Source organism: Panicum virgatum, chromosome 8N (assembly GCF_016808335.1).
Source record: "Panicum virgatum strain AP13 chromosome 8N, P.virgatum_v5, whole genome shotgun sequence".
NCBI classification, from domain to species: Eukaryota; Viridiplantae; Streptophyta; class Magnoliopsida; order Poales; family Poaceae; genus Panicum; species Panicum virgatum.
Genome location: NC_053152.1, coordinates 27,848,567 through 27,854,530, shown reverse-complemented (window position 1 = coordinate 27,854,530; position 5,964 = coordinate 27,848,567). Strand labels below are relative to the sequence as shown.

At 45.6% G+C, this 5,964-nt stretch overlaps 1 long non-coding RNA gene across 2 annotated transcripts; it reads left to right on the top strand.

Moving 5' to 3' along the window:
* Positions 1-2,241: 2,241 nt before the first annotated feature.
* On the top strand, positions 2,242-4,923 carry LOC120686747. Of its 2 annotated transcripts, none has more exons than XR_005680353.1 (4): positions 2,242-2,826; positions 2,935-3,102; positions 3,819-3,904; positions 4,703-4,923. It is a non-coding gene; the product is annotated as an uncharacterized LOC120686747 (long non-coding RNA). The 2 variants fall into 2 exon arrangements; XR_005680352.1 differs by having other exon boundaries at positions 2,932-3,102.
* Positions 4,924-5,964: the final 1,041 nt, after the last annotated feature.

Genomic DNA, 5,964 nt, shown 5'->3' with positions numbered 1-5,964 from the left:
ATAAGTTCATCATGCCCACATTCATGCCGCCACCGCCGAACCCATCTACTACGGCTACAGCTGCTGCTTCATCTGCTTCCACTCCAAGCGATGTAAGTTTTACATTCGATTCCATCAAGCAGTTTGCTGAGGGCTTTTTGAGTAGATTCGAACAGTCGCAAAAGCTTAGACAAGATTTACTTATCGACTTGAATCTACAGAATAGGGGTAAGAAACCTATTAATGATTATTCTAACTTTACCCCTAACCCTAGTCTTTCGGCTGCACCAGCAGAGAATTATCAGTATGGTATGCCGCCGAATTTCTTCATGGGACAGACGCCCCCGCCAGGCACAGTTCGGCCGTCCAGGGCTGAACCGGTCTGACCGGTCGCTCCGACCGGTCCAACCGGTGCCTCGGCGGGCGGACCGGTCAGACCGGTCACTCAGACCGGTCAGACTGGTGCCATGGTACTCAGTTCCATGTCACAGCCACAGCTCGCGTCTCTTCCTAATTCAGCTGCCCCTAGCCTGGAAGAAGAATTGGTGGAGTTTTTGCCGCCGTATACTACAAAGTCATACGGCGAACCCCCGTTTCCTCCACCATTGCACAAGGATGTTTGGGATGATTGGCTTAAGGCCAATCCACAATATGTCGCACAAACGATGTCCACTAATGATCCTGCGACACATCGTTTCGGCCAAGCATCTACTGGCAACTATGAGGCCGATCTTTTTAGGATGAGAGAAGATCTGGCCAGCATGTTCAAGTCTAAACTCGGTTTAGACGTGGGTAGGAGTCAGCTTTATCAAAGGCCGTATGTTGATGCTTTCAATTTGATTCCTTACCCCGCTGGTTGGCGTGTTTCCGATTTTGTCAAGTTTAGCGGTGATGATAACCGTTCCACTTGGGAGCATATCAGCCAATATATCGCTCAACTTGGGGAAGCTGGTTCTAGCAAGTTTTTGTGTGTTCGTATATTTTCTTTGTCTTTGACTGGAACGGCTTTCTCTTGGTTTTCGTCGTTAGCCCCGAACTCGATTCGTTCTTGGGAGGAATTAGAACAAAAGTTTCATGATCACTTTTATAGTGGGGATAACGAAACTAAATTGACGAATTTGACATTGGTTAAGCAGGGTAGAGATGAATCTGTCCATGAGTACTTTAAAATGTTTAAAGATATTTTTTTGTTTGTGAAAAATCAATTGATCCCGGTTGCATAGCTACCGGGATAAAAACATCGGGTACATTTGTCCCGGCTACGTAGTCTCGGTTGGAAAACTAGGATAAAAGCTAGTTCCTAACCGGGACTATTGTACATTTCTGTAGTAGTGACAGGTACTTGGGCTCAAACCGCAGATGTTGCTGGGTTTTCCTCTGGATATCAAACCAGCTGCGATCAATACATCCCGCAGTCGGATGTGGGAACATCATCTTGGCAGAGTGCAGGCAGCTCTGAGTGGCAGCAGCAAGGGAGGACGGGCTGGGGCTATGGTAGCTCGAGTTCAGGAGGAACTCCTACACTCTTTGCTGCTCGGTGTTCTTACTCTGCCCGAAGCTATCATGATCTCACTCAAGAGATCGAGAATCTGAACCTCCGTTGTGCCAACCTTGAACAATCAACACAAGAGATCCAGACCACCCTCAACACGCACATCGACAATACCACGCAGCAGCATGAGCGGCAAGATGCACAACTTGTCACTCTCGTCAACATGGTGCAGAAGGAACAAGAAGATAGGCTGGCGTACATGGCGTCGTTAGGATACATTCCTAAACCCCGTCAGTGATCTAGCTTGGGGGAGGCGCCCCGGAAGGTAACATGTATCACACATTTATTTCTTGCATTTCTTGTATTTTTGCATTTTTCTATTTATTGCATTCCATTTAATTCTGCATATATAAAAAAAGAGAGTTTGCATCATCATCATCTATTCTTCTACCCCCTAAAGCACCAAATAAGTTTTTATAAAGCCACCAACAAAATTACACCTCGCTGAGAGAGCTGAGAGACACTTCACCCAAAAAAAAATGTACCCAGATTTCCTACACCATTGAAATCAATGGTTCAAAATTAATCTAGCCAGACTCCACGCGATAGAGGTGTAATCTACCCAGATTTCGCTGAGAGAGCTGAGAGACACTTCACCCAAAATCAATGTACCCAGATCCGACTGTCCACGTTATACGGATCCGCGGCTTCAAAGCCCGCTCCCACCTCCACCCCGCGGAGCGCCCGACGCAGCCAATCTCCAGCCAAAGTTCGAACCCCAGCGAACACAGCAAGAAAAATTTTCCCTCCCGCGCGCCTCTCCCGAACCTCGCCTCCCGCGGACAGCGCCCTGCGCCGGCCGCCGCGACCCCCACCGAACCCCCCCTTGCGCCGGCCGCCGCGACCAGCACCCAACCCTCCCTTGCGCCGGCCCCCTCGCCCCCAACGAATCCGCCCTGCAACGGAGCAGGGCCCCCCGCCGAAACCCCCCTGCGCCTCTGAAGAACAACCCTTCTAGGGTTGGGGGAAATTTCCTGCAGCGGAGGCGGTCGGCGATGAGGTCACACCAGGGCTTGGAGACGCACTTGAATCGGAAGCGGGACTTGGCGGCGACGCGCGAGAGGATCTCCACGAGGGCATCGTCGGAGGGGCACGCCACCAGAGCCCGCCGCACCATCCGAGCGAGGCGCACGGCAGCGAGGCGCGCCTCCTCCCGGCGTCCACGCGGTGCCTGCTCCTGGCCGGCGGCTTGCGCTCGGGCTCTCGGCTCCTGTCCTCCCGCTAGGCGCTCGGGTCCTGTCAGCCACGGGTCCTCCTGCTCGCGACGGTGCTCAAATCGGCCGCCACCAAGATGGGTAATCGCAGCGGGTTGTCACGGGTTTTTGCAATTATTCTTGGCTTGTTTCTTTGATTTTCTTGACTCTCGGTTCCCCTTCTTTGGATTTTATTGGTGTCGGCAGCAGCGGGGACGGCGGCGGTGGGGTGGTCGATGGTGCACGGTGGACACGGTCTTCAACGGCGGCACGCTGGGGATCAAGCCGCACGCCATCGAGGTCACCCCTACCGCCGGCCTGGTTGTGCTCGACTCCATCAATAGCACAATCTACAGGTCCTGCTGCCACTGTCACCATGTGAGCAGGCTCTGTTTCCTACCGCTCCCTTTCCTTTTCAGGTTTGGTTAATTTAGACTTCATGGGATTCTGCTAAGTGCGGATTGTATGAGTGGGGTGTTCTTCTGGGTGGTTGCCAGGGGATGATGTTGCATGTTAATTTCGGCAAAAGGCTGTTCCTCGATTGGGAAATGTTTGTTGGTTTACCGATTGCTTTCACATGTCAGAAGCTGAGCAAATAGAGCATCGATTTGTTCTCCTGAAAAATAGTGAAAATTTTGTATGAATTGGTTGCCTGAAATAACTAGCGATATCACATGTCTGATATTACTAAAGGTTGGTACCACTTGAAAATTTTAACATGACAACTTTGTAGATATAAAATGCCATGTCCGCCATACTTCCCTCACTGATACAATATGATTTATAGTTTGAGTAGTTAAGTTGTCACCCGCATTTTGTTTAGCAAGAGATGCTTCCCAATTGAGCTATGTGATGTTGCTTTCTGAGATGGAAAGGATTCGATAGGCAATCTGAAGATAGGAATAATAGTCAGTTTTGGACACATTGCATTTTTTTTGTAGCTGCATTTTCTCTAGCTAAATTGGTAGTGATATGGCTTAATTTTCTGTAGCTCCTGGTATTATTGTGCATAGTAGTATCTTCTGTATACTGGCTTCTATTTTACCACAGCAAAGTTATTGAATTGATATTCCTTCCCCTGTGCTAAGTTTCAGTTGTGATGGCGTGAAGGGAAATGGTGCAGCTACTGGGCAAAGATGGGGAATCTGATCCAGAAAGAGCCTATAGTTCATTTTTGAAGGTACACAGGCCCTTTTAATTGTATTGTTGTTCCATTTTCAAGCGAGAATTCCTAGGATTTAGAACTTTTAATATGCAATTTTGCACATAGACTGGAACTGCAGTTTTACTTAGATATAATGTTAAACTGCATATATGTACATCACTATGTTTCCTTGTGCAAGAAAAAAAGTTCAGTGCAATCTGTCATTTTTGTGTTGTCTTCACCTTGGCACTAATTTTTGGCCCTAATTAAACATGGGATTGTTTATAATTTGCCTTACTAAGTTGCAAACTCGCAATGAACATTATCGTTTAACCTACTGAGCTTGCAAGGAGCCAAGAACATGAATGAGTTCAACATGGACTAGCATAATTCACTCTAACACATGCATGTAAGATCTGCCTCATCTTTGGGCATGTTTCATGGAAAGCTTTTTACACTAACATGGCTTGTTTATTCAGTTAGCATCTTTCAGCCTTTCCTGCTACTTTAATCTGTTCAGTTCCTGACTTCCTGTGTTATGGCCCAGAGATATAGACAAAAGTATATTGTAGTAAATAAATTAATAATCTGCACAATTCCTATGCAACCCATGATTATGAAATGCAATATGGATCAAAATCAGATAATCTTCTGAACCTTCTCCTCTTTGACAAGGTACATATTAGATTTTCTTCTGAAATTAAGTGGAACTATTGAAAAGTGATGCCCACAGCTTTTAGCACTTTTCAAGGTGAGGTTTTGGGTGCAGGTTTTTGGATGGGTTTTGGGTGCAAATTGTAACACCTTGTTTTGTTGTTCGTTTCCATTCCCCAGATGGAGTTCTCGTTTGGGATGAAGAGATGGATGCAGAGGGAGTGGAAGGAGGAGGAGGTGGTCAAGGAGGAAGTAAATGAGCCTGACGAGATATTCCCATAGCATTTGATTAACTCCTGATCAGTTTATTTTTTTTTTAGGCTATGAACAATCGCTATCTGATGTGCTGCTGAAATGAGGGTATAGAGCTTTGAGTGGATCAGGTTTTGTAGAAGGAAAAAACTTTAGTTTTTTCCTGGTTTCTGCTTGATCGAGATAGAAGATGGTAGCAGTAAGCAGTGTGCTACTGGATAAGAACAGAGCCAAGCAAAAAGCCAGGTTGCTTCTTGCTATGTGCTACATGGGTCTCTTAGAAAATATCATAATAATGCTTTGGCAGAGTAGGGCAGGTGCATTCTCTTATGGGAGTGACCATCTGTGAGCTAGATATTAGTTGTATCTCTACTTGTGATTGCATAATGACTTGCAGTCGATTTTGAATATATTAATAGTTGCATAGAGTTTCCAAACCTATGTTTATGAGTTCTTCCTGTGATTCATTGAATGGATCTGCAATAGGTGTTCTTAATAATATCCCTGTGACATATATTATCTTTTGGTGGTTTTCATGTGCATGCTTCAAATGACAGACAGAGCTTATAGGAGCTTTGATGGAGCAATATTTCATTGTTGGTCAGACACTGCTATACCTTGGTAGATAACCAGATTAATCAAGCTATCCCTTGTTTTGCCTCTGAGGCCTTTTAGAAGGGAGGCAAGAATAAATAAATATTTAAATATATGCCTCTGATCTGATGTAATAACAAAGAAATGGCCTAATCATTGATGCTCATATAACTCCAATGTTCTTCTGCACGTCATGAATTTCTTGCAGCAGCTGAACATGTCTGGGATCTTTAAAATGTGTAAGCAGATCATTGACAGCTGCTTTAGTATGCTCATTGTTTCAATTCACTTTTGGTTGGTGTCACTATGCTTATTTCTGTTCTTACAAGTTGGCCGTAACGTTAGCACGGGCCACTTACTATTTCCCTCTAATCTGTGCATTAAACTGTTGTTTTCTAATTTGCTGATGACAGCAGGTGAAGTCATCTTAATGAGGCCATTACAGGCTATGGAAGTGAGCTAAATATGAGATGTGATCCATCTCTCGTGATAGCCATATGATCTGCAAGCTTAAATGATATTTGGAATTCTGGGACTTGGATACTTTTTTGGTGGACTTTGATGCTTTCTCGGGCAATTGAAAGTTGATCTCTGTG